Source organism: Rousettus aegyptiacus, unplaced genomic scaffold (assembly GCF_014176215.1).
Source record: "Rousettus aegyptiacus isolate mRouAeg1 unplaced genomic scaffold, mRouAeg1.p scaffold_m13_p_10, whole genome shotgun sequence".
In the NCBI taxonomy this organism is placed as follows: Eukaryota; Metazoa; Chordata; class Mammalia; order Chiroptera; family Pteropodidae; genus Rousettus; species Rousettus aegyptiacus.
Genome location: NW_023416285.1, coordinates 33359720 through 33377770, shown reverse-complemented (window position 1 = coordinate 33377770; position 18051 = coordinate 33359720). Strand labels below are relative to the sequence as shown.

Genomic DNA, 18051 nt, shown 5'->3' with positions numbered 1-18051 from the left:
GTATGGTATGTTTGAAGAACAGAAGGAGTGAAGCATAGATTAAAAGCATAGATTAATAGAGGTCAGTATCTAGCCTTAAATAAAAAAGCTGAAAACAATGACCTTTCGGGAAGTATGGAGAGGTTCAATCAATGAAGTCTTCCTGTGCCATTCTAAGAAGCTTGGGCTTTATCATGGAGTGAAAACTAAATAAAAGGTTATTGGGAATAGTAATAAAGATTAAAAATAAAATAAAACTCTGGCTTGTGTGGAAGACAATTAGATGGGAGTGGAAGAGAGGTAGGGAGATAAGTTAGGAAGCTATTGAAACAATATTGCTAAATATTAATGAGTATTTAATAATTGTTATTATGGGAGCAAAGGGCAGTGGTAGAGAGGGAGAGAAACTGAAGATATACAAGGTTCTTTCAACCATAAAGGGAATACAAAAAGATGATCAGATTATTGTTATTTGGGGGAGCGGGATAAGAGTGGCTTTTTAATCAGGTCATTTTTAGCATGTGGTGTTTCAGGTTATCTGTGGAAAATTCAACTGTATGTGTTCATAGGATAAATAGAGATGTAAGTGAAAACTCAGGAGAAAAATTGCATCGTAATTTACGTCAGAGTCATCATCATATTGATTCTAGTTGAAACCCTGAGGGGTGGATGAAATCACTCAAAAAAAAAAAAAAAAGTAGATGCAATAAACTGAAGACAAGAAAAGAAATAAAAAACCACAATCCTGGGGAACACTAATCCCAAATGAGATGGAAAAACAGAATATCCAGTGAAGAAGAGATATAGAATGATCTGAAAAGTAGAAGGAAAATAACAAGAGAGTGGGACGGCAGCCAAAGGAAAAGCTTTTCACCAAGGAGGCATGGCTGACCATTACAATCACCATACAAAGATCACATAAGAAGAATATTGAAAATTTCCAACTAGATTTAAGAATTAGAAGGTTACAGGCAACCTTCTGTAACACAGGGCCAGTTATAAGCAGAGGATTAAAGCTTGACTTCCACAACTTAAAGAAGGAGGAAATGGAGATAGCACAGGTTAGCTGGGCTGGAAAGCCCAGGGGAAGCAGGAAAGCTTGCTGAAAGGGTAGGCAGGAGGCTTGAACATGTGCACATGCTAAAGAGGAAGACCCACTGGTAAATCTGGAGGACATATTAACGGAAGTAAATAGCAATTAACGTAAGAGAGAGAAAATGGAGTCAAGGGTTCAAGTGGAGGACTAACCTTACAACTAATGTAAACACATGATAATGCTGAATATAAGAAAGACTAGTCTGGGCTTGAGGAAACTGAGAACTTTTTGTAAGCATCAAGATCTGTTCAGGACTGTGGAGGTAGACGAAGTGAATGGGAGAGGCGTGAGCATTCCAGGCAGAGAAACAACACGACCACAGTTACACAAACTGCTCACCAACTTTAAGAGAAGTTTCATGGTATGAAGATCTAGAGGTACAAAGTGAAATTGATAGCTTTATTTTTTTTCCTAGAATTTTTCTTCTAAATTAAACTAAAAATTTGATAGCTGATGGAATGGACTAGGGTATATTGCCATGTTTTTCTTATTTTATTAGTGGATGAAAGACTGAACATCAAAAAGATGGTGTATGGCACAAAATATACCACTTAAGCTCACCACAGAGCACTGGGATACCTAGAGTTTTTCCTTCTCTTTTATTTTTATGTGCGCACTAAATTTGTTTATCTTTATTATTGTAAAATTGTACCAGTGTGGCATAAAAGCTAATTTTAATAAAGATAATATAAAGAAGCAAAATGAAATCATCCATACTACTTCCATCCAGAGATAATAGTCATTTCAGAATATAACTATATATTTTTTAGGCAATAGCTTTCTAGTCTATGTACTTTTATATAGTTGAGATATTACAAATAGAGACAAATAAAGAGAGAATTCTACTTTAATTGCACAATTTATAAGCAGTTTCTCAAGTCTTTAAAAAAGTCTCATAAAACATTTTAAAGGGTTGAAAAATATACTCTAATACATTCAGCTATTTGCTTATTATTAAATATTAAGTTTGTGTTCATTTTCACAATTTTAAATAATATGTATGTACATAAATCATTGAATACATTGCAGATTATTACCTTATAATAAATATCTAGGCATTATTACAGAAACAATGAATGGAACTGAGTGCCTTATTTCGACAACCAACTTCTTTATTAAACTTGCAAAATATTTGTGTATAATTTAATGAATGGCCAAGAATGAAACTCATACTTTCACAAACACAAAGGAAAGGCTAGTTTTCTCCTCATGGGGTCTCTTTGATATTGTAATGTTAGAATGAATTCGTGAGAAATCATTTTGTGAGAGCACTTGACTTGCTCAGCTGAGCTGAATGAAAATAAATAAAATGGTTATACCAGATACCTGTAACAGTGATGCACATCCACTGTAATGCATGAAACTAAAATAACATGATTTATTATGTCATTTAGAACAAGAGGCACATTCTATCAAGGAATATCCATGGAAGAATGCTTGCCAGGAATCTGAGTCTGCCTGTAACTCTTAAGCCCAGGGCTGAAACTAATAGGAGAGCTTCCTTTTACTCAATAGCTTAATGTAAGACCTGTGCCAAAAGGTAATATGCACTCAGAGATAGACAGGTTGGTAGGTGAATAGATAGATAATTTTATACATCAACTCGAATAGACTAGGGTGCTCAGTTATTTGATAGCATCAGTCTAGATATTGCTGTTTAGGTATTTTTTAGATGTGATTAACATTTAAATCAGTAGACTTTGAGTGAAGCAGATTACTGTCCATAATGGGCCTTATCTAGGCTTTAAGAGAAAAGACTGAGGACCTTGAAAAGGAAGGTGCTCTGCCTCCATACTCAAGATGGCAACATCAACTCTTGCTGCAGCTTTCTGACCTGCTTTACAAATTTCAGACTTGCCAGTCATTCTCCCCCAAGACACGTGAGCTAATTCTTTACAATTTCTCTCTCTCCTGTTGCAGGATAGGAGATAAATAGGGCTATATCTATATCTATATCATTCTCTCTATATATATCTATATACATCTCTCTATATTTTTCTATTTGTCTCTTTTTTCTCTAGAATACCCTGACTGATTTGAGTAGAGAGATAGATGAATGGATATGGATGAAGAGATAGAGAGATGGATAGAAGGACAGAAGGACAGATAAATAAAGAGGTGTTGCTCCCAAGTGACTTGAGAGTATAGGCTGATGGCACATTGGAGTAATAGTCAAAAATCTGGGCTGTGAGTCCTGTCTCTATCATTTATAAGTTCTGTGGCCACAGATAAGTCTTTTAAGCTCTCTGAGTTACAATTTCTGCATCTATCAAGTAGAATCAATAGCATCTTCTTTACCCATCTTGCCAGACTGTTATGAAGATTAATGATAAAAAGAACATGAATAATAGCTGCTAATATTTATGTGATAACTATAAGTCATGCAGTGGTAATTGCTTTGCACTCATTCTCATTTAATCCTCAACAAAAACCTTCAAAGTAAGTACAATTTTACCCCAATTTCATAGACGAAATCTCAGCTCATATTATTTCCTCCGAGACCTTCTTGATTATCTTACCTAAAGTAACACCCACTCTGTGCAACTCCCACTCTTCTCCCTGTTTCTTAAGAGCACTAATCACAACCCAAGATTTTATTGTTTAATGACTTGTTTGTTGTTTTACTATTTACTTGGCAGAAAGTAGGCTCCTTTTTTATGCTTAAAAAATAAATGAGTAAGTGAATGAATGAATGAATGGAACTTGCTTTGGAGAAATCTGACATATGTAACCATTAGAAGTGAAAACTCTATAAAGGTAAACATTACTGCAGTTTATGTAACTACATAAGTGACAGGGCCTGAAGCTTCATCTTCACTTTTTATGAAGGTGCCTGAATGCAAAGCCACTTCTCCAGTTGACACCTCCACTGTCCTGTAGAATCTGAAGGTGTGAAAGCCAGGCTAAGAAGGAAGCTGCACTCCAGAACGGCACTTTCTCCCTGTGCAGTACTTACTCTAGAACTGACATGTAGTGCAATGTTGACTTTTGCCCTCTTCTGTCATAATTTCCCTTTTGATGTACCCCAGTCCTTCTGTAATACAGTCTCTTTGGACCTGCTACCTTGGCGTCATGGTCTTGGATTTACTGGAAGGACCTAGATGACAAAGAGGAGGACTTCTACCTCCCCACTAACTCCCAGAGATATTAGGCCGTGCCTTGGAGAGGGGAGCTCTAGAACGTGGTCAGCACCGTCATGCATGGAAGCCCTAGAGATGCTGCACATACACGTGTAAATCAAAAGCAACCAAGAACCGACACTTGCATCTCCCCCATAGTCTGGGAAGAAGTATTTAAACTGCCGCTTTACTGGTGGGGAAACAGTGACCAGACAGGCACGACTTGTCCAAGTTTGCACTTTAGTGACAGAAAAAGGTCCAGAACTCTAGTAATTTTTTCCACTATAACATCTTCATTTTTTTTTCTTGATTGACGGTGAGTGTTATAAAGCTTATTCTCAATGAATAATTTGAATAATAAAGAGAAGAACTATTTCAGCATATAATAGATGAATACCTGCATTTGGCAAGGCATTCTCTTCCCAGAGGCCTAATTAGGTTATAATTTCAAAAGATTCTTCATGTGGCTCTTTAATGGTGCCTTCACTATATTTTCATGCTTCATTTCTTACCCCTCCTGAAATGGTGTTGCACACGGTCCAGCAGCTGTTACAACCAGGCATCAAATTTTCCTCTTATTTATAATTTTGCAAAAATTCTGATAGAGTCATTCTTATCTTGAAATGGGAAGTCAAAGTAAAAATATTACTTTTCCATCTTCAGCAATAAATGCTTTTAGAAGCAAGTTGTGAAGGGCACTCAATTTGGCTAGGATTTGGTGTCTTATGAGTTGAATTTTTAGATCTCATCCAACAAAATAAGCATTACCTGGTAGACTGATGGTTCTCCTCATTTGGGAAATTGTACTTTAAAGTCGTGTGAGTGATTAAGAAATGGTTCAGACTTCAGGCTAGAAGAGACAGACTAAGCTCAAATTGATGTGACACATGCTCACCCATCAGAGTTACAGGGCAGCTTGTGAGCAGTTGGTCACACAGGGCTAAGTTATTTATATTTTCGATGACAGCTTATAATGTCATTAGCTCTTTTTCCCTAAACACATTCACATTCAGAATCCCAAAATTCTTCCTTTCTCTATTATTTTATATTACTTTTGCACTATTTTTTTGTTGTTGTCATTTTTTTTTTTTTTAACCTCCTGGGCCCTTGCCCTAAACTTGTTCTTTTCATCAATTTTGAACAAAATATTTCCAGAAAGCAAACTTTGTTTAAATGCATAGTTGACCTGGCATACTGTGTTTTCGCCACAGTATAACAAATTTGGAAGCTGCTATAAAATGTGCACAGTTTCCCATAGGACTTGGTTATATATTTATTTTTATAAGACAAGGTGAATCGCTGAAATAAATTTTTTCACAGAATAATAGCGAGAACAGTAGCCATCTAATTAAATCTCTCCCTGGGTGAGAGATATCAAATGAAAACATCTAAGTGGGCTCCAGATAACATCCAGTCCACTCTTTCTCTTAACTTTCTTTATCTAACTTTACCTTAGAATCATTTATCTTACTTTAAACAAAGAGGGAAGAGGGACTACTTACTTGTGGAAGTTTAAAGAAGCTGTAAAATTGGTCACCAGTGAGTGATCAGGTAAAATAGTTTCCATAGAATTAAGCAGAACATATAGAAACAGTAAGTGCCTGCTGTTCCAATGGTCTCTTCAAACACCTTAATAAATAAACAAACAAGGCAAAATTATATGCGTGCCCTGCTCTGTACTAAGAGGAAAAGGTTTATAAATAAAGATGACTCCTGGGAGAATGCGCATGTAAAAAGGGGACCACACCCACATCAATGTTTTCAAGAAATCCTGCTAGCCCTCCCCCAAGATACATCCTGTGACCCACTTCACTGCTACCAGCTTGATCCAAAACTGTGAGCTCACACCTCATTTACATCAGTGGCCTAAATTCCTTGCTTCCACCGCTTACCTTGCAGTGTTTTATCAAAGTGCCACTTACAGTGATTCTTTTAAAGTATTAAGTCAAATCATGTTAATGTTCAGCTCAAATTTGGCAGTCTCTATCAAGCAGGGACCAAGTTTTACAATGGCCTACAAAACCTAACTAGATATGAAAAAAAAAAAACAAAAAAAAAAAACAGTGTTCTGCTTATTTAGCTATTGTATAAAAAAAAAAGATCACCCCAAAAATTAGTGGAAAAAAGTGATCATTTTATTATTCACTCTCGTGGTTCTGAGGTTGAGTTGGCTCAGCTATGTGATTCTCTCTCAGGTTCTCTTGTGTACTTAGAGTCCGATGGTGCCTGGGCTGGAATCATCTCACAGCTTTTCCTACTTACAAGTCTGACAACTGCTGCTGGCTGTCAGTGAATGGTCTGTTTGCTGGAATCTATAAGTAGCCTGTCCCTGTGGCCTGTACTTCTCACAGCGTGGCAGCTGTGTTCCAAGAGCAAGCATCCTAAAGAACAGTAAAGAGAATGTGCCAATTTCTTAAGGTCTGCACCTAGAAATAGGCATGGCATAACTTCAACTATACTGGCCAGTTAGTCACCAGGCCTAGATTCAAGGGCGAGGGACTCAGGTTCTACTTCTTAATGAGAGGAGTGTTAAACAGTTTGGTAATAATATTTTTAAAACCACCATAGATGGTTACTTCTCAGATATTATCCTTAATTCTCTTCTCTTTGCTCAATCAATTCTAGTCATACTCACCTCCTTGCTGTTTCTTGAACACACAACACACACCCCTTCTTTAAGGCCTTTGTACTTATGTCTCCTTCTACATCCATAAATGAAAAATGCTCACCTCCACATGGTTTAAATTTGATAGTGTTCCTGAAAGCTAACTCTATAACTCTAAAATTCTCCACTTGAAACAGTGGTTTTTTTTCTATACTTGGTTATTTGTTTCTTAAAGAAATTTGATCTTACTCTTTCTTTGGTATGCTTAATGAATCAAGTCATTACTGAATATAGAGTAGGTTTAAGGGGGTTTAATCATTGATATTTATACTAATGACTTAAGGGTTTAAAATAACTAATGCATCAAAATATTAAATCATAGTTTGTGTGATATAGTTAGTAATGCAAAGAATTAATAATGTAATTTTAATAAGATTTTCAACAATGAATATTGCTATAAAGAGAGAACTCTGGTTAAGTAAGGGTTAACCGGAAAGTGACTTAAAATACTTATTTTCTTAGATTTCTTTTGGTTTAAGTTTCCACTGAAATAAACATACAAAGCTCTTTCACAACAGGTGAAAATTGTATCTCATGCTTATCTTACCTACACTTGAATATTATGTTCAGGGTTTTTTACTGGAAAGTAACATAATAGTTTGTTCAAAGATACATTTTATTTTTTTCAACCTCAGGAACTGACAATCAAAAGCATTTGAAAAGGATGAACATCTTCAGGTTTTTTACAAGGTAATTGAGAAATGCATGCTTCGGAGAAGAGGTATAAAACATAGGAAAGTAACAGTGTTACAAAGGCATCCTTTGATGAACGATGAAGGAGGAAGGGCTAAAACAAAATTATCCTATGTCACTCCTCATGTCCAATTAACCACTAAGTGCTATCTATTTAATCTTGAATCTGTCCTCTTCTAGCACCAGCATGTTGAATTATGGCGTCATCACTTTGCCATCCACTATAGTAACAATTTCCTAAATGGTTTCCAAGACTCTTGTCTTGCCCTCTTAAGTTCACTTTTCACATTGTCATTAGGGTAATATTTCTTAAAACAAAGCTGAATTATGCAGCGATACAATTCCTTTCTTAAAACTCTCCAATAGCTCTCTTTTGGCCTAAGGGAAAGAAAAGTTGAAACTTGCAAGTATGACATCTAGGTCCTTTCATGGCCTGAACTCTGCTTTCCTTTTCAGCTCCCTCAGCTGGTTTTCAAAACACACTACTACTGGAGCGCTCACAGTTCCCTGAAAGAGCCATGCTTCTTTACTTCTGAGTTTTGCGTTTGTAATTCCTTCTGTCAAAACAACTCCTCACTCTTCTTTTCCTTCTGTGGTAACATGTAAACGTGTTAGTATCTGCCTTTTATCTAGTTTTTTCTTTTTTTTTTTTTAAACACATTAATTGGAAATAGTAAACACAGAAAATTACGAGAAAATCAGATGGTTCCAGACAAAGTAGGATGAGGACCAGGAAGGACTGATCAGTTGGAATTGTCTGTCACACACAGAAGCCAGGCTAAAAGGAGGTCCAACAGTAAGCTGAATACTAACATGATTAAAAGAATTACTGTAAGTAGCGATTTGATAAAACACTGTGCAAGGTAAGGGGTGGAAGCAAGGAATTTAGGCCACTGATGTAAATGAGGTGTGAGCTCACAGTTTTGGATCAAGCTGGTAGCAGTGAAGTGGGTCACAGGATGTATCTTGGGGGAGGGCTAGCAGGATTTCCTGAAAACATTGACGTGGGTGTGGTCCCCTTTTTACATGCGCATTCTCCCAGGAGTCATCTTTATTTATAAACCTTTTCCTCTTAGTACAGAGCAGGGCACGCATATAATTTTGCCTTGTTTGTTTGTTTATTTATTAACGTGTTTGAAGAGACCATTGGAACAGCAGGCACTTACTGTTTCTATATGTTCTGCTTAATTCTATGGAAACTATTTTACCTGGTCACTCACCGGTGACCAATTTTACAGCTTCTTTAAACTTCCACAAGTAAGTAGTCCCTTTTCCCTCTTTGTTTAAAGTAAGATAAATGATTCTAAGGTAAAGTTAGATAAAGAAAGTTAAGAGAAAGAGTGGACTGGATGTTATCTGGAGCCCACTTAGATGTTTTCATTTGATCTCTCTCATCTAGGGAGAGATTTAATTAGATGGCTACGTTCATAGGTTTCAAATTTGATAAGTTCTATTGACATTGGTTCAAGTCCACTGAATCTTTCTCCCAGACAACATTAGCTCATCAAATAAATTCTTCATGATTTATAGCATATATTTTATCCCTAGAAATGCCGTTTGGTTTTTCTCTACAGTTTCCATCTCTCTTCCTTAAGTTGCTAACCTTTCCTATAGAACATTTGATATATTTCTCATAGTTATTTAAATATTTGTAAAAAAATTTTCAACATCTGGTCCATCTCTGAGTCTGATTTTATTGACTTTTCTCTCTTCTGACTATATATATATATAATATATATATATACACATATATATATAATTTTATATATTATATATATATTATATATATATATATAATTTTAACTTCATTATGTCTTATAAGTTTTTATCACATGATAGTTGCAGTAGGATGTTTATATGTCGGGAAAGTTTGTCTCATGCTCACAATCTTTAAATCTCCACTTGACCTTATAAGAATGGGCTTTGAGCCTGAAATACTTTCTTACCAAGGGATAGAGAGCCCACACGACCTGTGCCAAGTTTATCACTTGTGTGAGCATAACTTTCCCTGTTCTATGCTCAGTGGGTGCTCTTTTGTTCTGCTTAAGTTGTGTGTCATAGGGCACCTGTCCATCCTCATTATTGTAACTGTTCCCTCACAGAGAAGGGGCATAATCCTTCCACTGTAGCGCAAGAGAGGTGCACATAAGAGAATTGCCTTGTGTTGACTGCTGAGAGAGAGAGAGAGAGAGACCCATGGGCCATGATGAACTAACACCCACTATAGAAGCTGATCTTGCTTTGTCTCTTCTCTATGTAAGTAATGCATTTTTCCATTTAATGCTTGCCCACATTGCATTTTCCTTGGCAACTCTGATACCAACACACAATGGGCAGAAGTGTTTGGACTTCCAGTTTTGGTGACTGGCACAGTGATGACCTTTACTATCCTCCCTGTGGTTGGAGTCCTTCGTGAGACTGGGGGCACACACATGGGGCTCCACTGGGCAGTCTGCCTCTTATTCACTCAGGCTGTTGGTATAAGGGACTGAATTAATGTCATTTGTATTTTATTTTGGTCTGAGCGTTGTTGTGCTTTTAATTAGATTCAGTTCTCCACTGGCTTCGAATTATTTGATGGCAAGATCATAATCTTTCAGAAGTTGAGAGGCTAAAAATGCAGGGTGCTGTTTCAGAAATCAGCATTATGATTTAGGAATAATCTTTGGTAGATGCAATACATTTGTAATATCTGTGCTATAGAATAGGTTTTATACTTTAAATGGGCTTTTGGTGTTTTAAAAATAAATATCTTTGGGTCAACTCGATTAAATAAAATTTTTGTGAACAAAAGGTAAAAAGTTATTATGATTATAGTAGGGTACTTTGGACACAAGGGGAAGATACTGATTTCTTGAGGTGGCTTATGATCTGTCCCCAAAAAAAGTTAATAGCAGATTTCAAGCAATGGCAGTCTCTTTAAGTAGGTGTATTACTCAAGGCAATTACTTTAAAAGGGAAAAAGATCTGAATCAGTAATTTGTTCTAGTCTAGAGCTTCTCAGAATATATTATGCTTACAAATCACCTGGGGATATTATTAAAAGATAGGTTCTGATTTAGTAGATCTGAGATGAGGCCTGAAATTCAGCATTGCCACTCAGGTCTCAAGTGATGCCAACCCTTAGATTACGCCTTAAGTAGCAATGGTTTAGTTTCCTAGCCCTGAAGTCAAAATTTCCATCTCCCCACTTACAGTAGCAAGCTTCCAGATGGCCCTAATGTATGCATTCTGGTATTAACCCTTGTGCAGTCTCCTCTCACATTATACTAGGGTTTATCTGTGTGACCAATTAAATATAGCAGAAGAGATTGATATGTCACTTCCAAGATTAGGTTGTCAAAGGCACTGTGGCTTCTCTCTTGTCTTTTTTGTTTTGGGGTTTTTTTTCCTACCTCCAATCCTTCGCTCTGGTAGATCTTAAATACCATATCATGAACATCCCTATGCAGGGCTGACCTGGTGATGAACTGAGGCCTAAAGGGCAAAACAAACTGAGATTCGAAATGGATCCTCCAACCCCATAAGCTATCATATGACTATATCCTCAGACACAGCTTATTATTTTAATTTGGGGAGTAATTTCTTATGGAGCAATAGATAAATAATACACATTGCTTGCCTTTTCTATTTTAAACTCAATAGTGTCAGTGGATTTCAGAGAAACTAGATCAGTACTTGTCACTTTGAGTGCTTTAATGAACAATTGTGTCACCTCCCGTCCCCCCATTTATGTTCAATTCCTAACCCGTGAGGCCTGGGAATGTTCCCTTATTTGGAAAGAGGGTTTTTGCAGATGTAGTCAAGTTAAGATGAGATCATTCTGCATTATGGCCCTAAATCCAAAGACTGGTATCCTTATAAGGAAAGACACAGACACACAGACATACAAAGACACACAGAGAAGAAGGTCATGTGACAACAGAGGCAGAGAAGAGCGCAATACAGCTGCAAGGCAAGGAATGCCAAAGATTACCAGCAACCACCAGCAGCTGGGGAGAAGTCAGGGAGGATTCTTCCCTTTCAGGGCTTTCAGAGGGAGCATGGCTCTGCTAACACCTTGATTTTTGACTTCTATCCTCCAGAACTGTGAGGGAAGAAATTTCAGTTGTATTAAGTCGCCCAGTTTATATTACTTTTTATGGCAGCTCTAGGAAACCAATATAGCTGTCCATCAGAATGATCTGTGAAACATCTAAAAATGTACATGTCAAGTTCCCATAGAAGGCGCAGTAAATAAGAACCTCAGATTTTTATTCTTACTCATATATACTGGGGCTCAGGTATATGTTTTAACTCCAAAGCCTATTCAATGCCTAGTAAAGTATGAGCATCATTAAACTAAATGATTTTGAAGTCCTAACTGTAAAATTCAATAATTTCAAGTCCTGGAGGACTGTTTTTAAAAGCTGTATTAATTTATAGCCTACTTTGATTGTAGTTGTTTGCATGGATACATGCATAAACCTAGTGAACTGTTTTGGTACCTAGACATCCGAAGCGTTGATTTATTCATTTTAAGTTATTGTTTTGGAGTTAATATCAATTTTAAAGGCAACTATATCTGATGTTTAAAGATTTATGATTATTCCAAACAAGAACAGCATATGGTTTTCCTCCTATGAATGCGCTATGAAGAATAACTGCCTATACTTTGCTGCATGTTTAAATTGTGTGATAAAGTGGAAAATTATCAGAATCTGGCTCTTTAGTTTTTGCTAAAATAATTACTGAAAAAATTGAACAGATGCTGGATATAAATAAATTTCATGGACTCAGATATTTGAGGATCTTCTGTGGATTCTGGGCACCACTTGTGGAGATATATTTATGATGGCCTCAATGAAACAATTATTTTGTACTTTTCCAGGTCAGCACAATCTCTCCTCCAAAAAATACCAGAGCAACATGGAATCTGAATGTCTTAGTTTCTATTTGGCATTAGGAGGGCAAACAAGTTCTTATTCCTCAACAACCAGAGACTCAGCAGTCATAAATAACTTCCAAAATAATCTTGCTCTTCTTTTTCTATTCTCTACTGACAGAACCCACGGTACAGGAAGCATAACATCCCTATTGAAAATGGAGATTCTGAAATTTGCTTCTGCAAATAATAAAAGAAGAGATGACACCAATAGGATGTGACCACATGGATCTCAACACACAGGGCTTGCTGAAAAAAGCTACCACTTCCACTGCATCATTAAACTTACCAAAGAGGAAAGCTAGGTCAATTGACACGTACCATTCTTGGGGTATTAAATTTAGAATTGCTGTCACCGCCACACTCAGAGTAATACAGGTACAATGAAATGAGCAGACATAGAGAAGTTGAGAAGTATAACAATATGTTTTTAACATCAGACACTTTACCAGAGGGCAACTTTGACTTTATGACGATTTCTGCACATTCAGGCAGAAGGAGCTGGCATGCAGCGAAGATGTGATTCACATGTGGGCTTCAATTAGGCTGTCAAAGAGCAATGAGGGAACAAGATACAGGGGTAGAAAGGTGATTAGAATTTACTCTTAATATTCCTTAATTGCCAACTTTTCTCAGCAGCAGATGGTACGTGAGCAGGAATTTTGGGGAAAAGCCACCTTTTTGACATTACCTCTAATTAAGAAGGGTTTCTCAGTTGTTAGGACAAACTTTGAAATTATTGTATTTTTCCCAGGTCCATATTAACTCAGAAGGTGTAATGAAGTCTGTTCCCCTTCTGTCTATCATTTACTCGAGCTGCTTCCATCTGTTCTAAGGTGAAAAAGATGAACTTTTCAATGATTCTAGTCCAGGATGCATACTCAGAGTCCCCCACTGACTCATGAGCATTACTTCTTTTGGAAAACTAGCTTTTAGGGGAGAACCATCCTAACGGCACCACTGAGACATACCTGGGAAAATGTAAAATGGATTCTATACATGAGACCACCATCATGTCACAGCAAGGAAATTTGATACAAAACAACAATGAAATAAAACATTGATGTTTAGCATTCAGCTTAAATGCCATACTGTTTTTGGAAGACAAAAACCATCCCGGGCCAATGCAAGACAAGTATAAACTAGACTTTTAAAAACCTCTTTAAAGGTTTATTTAAAAAAACAAAAAAACAAAAAACAAAAAAAAACAAACAAAAAAACCCTCTGTACCTTTTTACAAATCGTATTCTTGACCAATTCCAGATTAAGACACTAACTCTGCGTGAAGGCGCGTTTTTTAAATGTCCGTGGTATATACATCTGTTAAATACCTCTGATAAATGTACCTGATACAACACAATCACTTTGACACCTCTTTTTATAGAACAGCTGTCAGTTACTCTGTGTCAATGATTTTCAGAGTGCGGCCCTCAAACCTACAGTAGCAGCATCACCTGGAAAGTTTTTAGCATTGCAGATCCTCAGGCCTCACCCTCGATCCACTGAATCAGAAAGTCTGGGGTTGGGACTCTGAAATCTGTGTTTTAAGAAAGCTTTCCAGTGTTTCTTTTGCAAACTAAAGTTTGAAGCTATGATACTAGGAATAGACACCAGTTACTGGGTGATGCCCGTCACCATATTAGATATATTATAAGCATTATGTCAGTTAATCATCACACTGATCATGTGCAATAAGTTCTATCATCACTCCCATTGCGTATGTCAAGAATCAAAGGATTACCAATGAAAACTAACTTGGCCAAGGTCCCAGAGCTAATAACTGGAAGCTAGATTTCTAACCACATTCTGACTAGTGTCAAACTCATACTCTTAACCACTGAAGAATAGCCAAGTATAAGAAAAGAAAAAAAAAGACAAGAACTTTCCCAATTTTGTGCAAGAATATGCTATAGGCACTATAGCAAAATCAACTGTAGGCCCCAAACAGAAAAGGCTACATAAAACTTTTTTTAAAAGTTTTTAAAGGCTCTGGGGGTCAGCAATTGACCCAATGCTGAGAGAGAAAAAAAAAATCCCTTATAGACAGGAAAACTCCTGTATTGTGGAATAATGTAGCTGTACCCCATTTTAAAACATTTAAACACCTTAGTTGTCAAGAAAACTGCTTCTGGGATAAATAGCTATTGTGGGAATATTCTATTCCTCTTAACAGTATTTTAATTTATCTTATTTATTTATTTTTTTTGACTTTGGGTAATGTAAATTAATTTACCAGTCTGAACATCTTGAGTGAATTGATAGAAGTGTGTTTTTACGCTTGCAAAGGTCAGAAGTAGAAAAAGTTGCAAAGGAAGCTGAAACAGAAGCAGCGTCCATGACCAGGAGACGGGGGCTTGATTATGCTAGTGAGTCGGCTCTGCTTCCCTTCCTACAGCTGGCACAGACTTGCTGCCAGAGGACTGTGTTTCACGAGGAGATCTGGCGACGAAGGCATGCTTTTTGAAAAAACAGAGAAAATGTGTTTGCCACCTGACATGAGTACAGTAGTGAGACAATAATTAAATCAAGGTGGAGACCAGGTTTGGAACCTGCCAGTGTGAATGAAGATTTATTCACCAGTGACATTTGATGAGATCTACTGGGCGGATTCTTAGATTTCATTAGTGGAAGACATAAAGCAGTCAGTCTGATTAAAGAGGGGAAAAACAGTAGGGAGCACCCATAAATTACTATAGCTCAATTAGGTGTAGACAGTTTAGTGAGTGTTTATTACTAGTACAAAGAAAGATTTTCCAATTAGATTAAAAGGTTTTGAAAACAACAGTTTATAGGCACAGTGATTTAGACCGATTGCCAGAATAATGCATCGTGAGAAGCTTTATTGATTAAAAGTAAACTGAAAAGTTATTTGTAGTGTTCATTGTTTATCAGTAGAACCCCTGCTGTGAGGTACAATTTTCCTCATAAGATCAATGAGAGGACTAGGCTAATTTCTTCTTTCCCTGAAAATTGATAAGAATATAAAGGGCAGCTATATCACTGCTGAAAATACCAGCATGATTTATTCAGGTTAATCATCAAGAAAGTGACATTGCATAAATCATTGGGAATTTACCTTGCCAGAATGGGCCCTTCAGGCTGGTTTCTCTATCATAAGTTAGACCAAAAAAGACAAAAATTTTTTTTTAAAGTGTAGGATTTAACCAGACAAAGCCTTCAGCTCACTGAGCTGCTATAAGCTATTGTAAAACCTGGAAAGGGCAAGAAATCAAGGGAAGTTGCATAGATACCTTCTTTGTTAGTGACCACTAGAATTTATGACAGTAATTTGGTGGGATGAAGCCTAAGATGCAGGCTTTTAGCTCATGTGTCTTTTTGTGAAGTATCCATTAGACTTCCAGGAGTGCTGAGCAAGCTGGAAATCCCCTCCACTTGACCAGAGGTCTCGTTGGCCACAAACAACCACTTTCTTACTGCGTGTGATTAAATATGAAAAGAAAAGAAAAGAAATGATAGCTGAGTCTCTAGATTCTGCAGATGCAAGTAATACTAACATATGCTACACGGAGATAACACAACATGTATTACAAAAATTCTGCATAAAGAATGAGATAAACAATTTTTTCTCCCTTAAAAATTTTGTTCTTTAAAATGTGATTTAGAGTTCGGCAATATCCTTTTTCATTTCCTTATTAGAAAATAACCTGAATTTGTCCTTCTGATAAATTTGTCCCTTGTGGTTCTATTCTTTCTCCTTCACTTTTTTTAACTTTGACTTTCCTAACTGAAATTTTGAAGCCGGAAATGGCTGTTTAAAACATTCAAAGGGCAGAATAAGACAACAAACCAGCATTCCATCTGTTGTGACATTTAGTATTTCCTTTTCTGGAGAAACATCTTAGCGAATCAATTTCATATTAGCATTAAGAAATTAAGATCTTAGTTCATACAGTACACACATGTCTATTTCCTGAGTCTGGAATCAGGCTGCCTGACTTGAATTCCTACACTGCTCTTCCTAGTTGCATGTGTGTGACATTCAACTAGCTTCTTGTTGCCTCTATACCTCAGTTTACTTTTCTGTAAATGTAGACAATAGTCTTTAACACATGATAGTTCAAAGGAATAACTGGGAAAATATATTTAAAGTGTTCTCCATAATACCTGGTAAATGGGAAGAAGTACTCGATGAATGTTAATTTTCTTTTTCTTATTTTTAATGTTTTTTTTTCTATAACTACATTAAATGATTTGTTGATATAATGTAAACATGTTCCAATCTTTCCCATTAGATCTAAAATTTTCATTATTAAACTAATTCTGACTACATTTTCTTAAGGACAAGAGAAAAACATGTATGGGAGCAGAAAATTCACCTGTTGCTTTTAAATGATTATTCTTAAGTAAAAGAGGCCACGCTCCTTGAATATGGCCCACATAGTCAGGGGTTTAGAGGTTAGATAAATCTCAAATAAATCTTGAATATACTGGCTGAGGGATCAGCATCCTTCCTGGGATCTAGTGGCAACCAAATGCATTGTCACTTTACACTAGCTAAACCATCACTTTAAGAGACAGAAATCAACTGATCTTTGGAAACATGGCAGTGAGAGATGTCCCCAGATCTCTCCCCTTGAAACAACAATAAGCTGATCATCTAAAACTCAACAAAAAAACACCCAAATTGTACACCAGCACATCTGAGCATGAGATTTGCACATAAGAGCTACCACAGATCAGAACCCTGGATTTCAAGTGGTGGACCAGGAGTAATAAAGAAGCTGCCTCTCAAAGCCAATGGAGCTCCCTGCAGGAAGAGGGGCAAGAGGAGCTGCGAATTTGTGCCGCGGGTTCCATGAACATTCCTGCCTGGGATAGCTGTGAGCTCCCCATGGCCGGTCGGGTGCAGGGCCCAGTTATCAGGGCAGAAAGTAGAGAAGCAGGACAGGACCACATAAGAACAACAGCTGATCTTTGCCAACCGCTATTGCAAAACTAAGACTGAGCTGCAGCCCCGAATCCCCAACCCAGAGGGCCCTTCCCCCATATCCTCCAAGATCAATCACTGAGGAGCCCCAGGGGAATCCGAGCAAATGCTGCTGAAACTGTCTTTGACACTGACAGCGACTGAAACTGAGGGTAGCGAGTGTGATTAAAAATCTACAAGAAAATTTAAAAAGCATTATTAAGACTTTATATAAAGCAGGGATCCAAGAGGCTTAGGTGCCAGGCAATAGGCTAAAGAGAGACCTTTATATAATAAATCTTTCTGGAAAAACAGCAGGATACACTTTTATTAATGCCCAGGCAGAGAAATAGTCCATTAAACACTATAAACAACCAAGGTGCCAAGCCATCTCAGAAAGAAAGAGAAAAATCTCCAGAAAATAAGCTTATAGACAGAGAAATTCAGGATGGTACTTCTGAAAAACTCAACGAGATCCAAAACAACTCAAATCAACAATTTCAAGAATGGAAAGAAAAAAAAAAAACTAGATGAGCAGAGCAAAAAGGTTGAAACTCTCAAAAAGAATCAAATAGAACTTCTGGAGATGAAGAATGCACTGCAAGAGTTGAAAAATGAAATAACCAGCTTGGGAAATAGAGTCAACCA

The 18051-nt window shown here is 37.0% G+C and overlaps 1 long non-coding RNA gene across 1 annotated transcript; it reads left to right on the top strand.

Annotated features, from left to right (window-relative positions):
• The first annotated feature begins 8639 nt into the window (after nt 1-8639).
• On the top strand, nt 8640-13951 carry LOC107521741. Its single transcript, XR_001599636.2, has 3 exons — nt 8640-8809; nt 9655-9808; nt 12598-13951. It is a non-coding gene; the product is annotated as an uncharacterized LOC107521741 (long non-coding RNA).
• The last annotated feature ends 4100 nt before the right edge of the window (nt 13952-18051 follow it).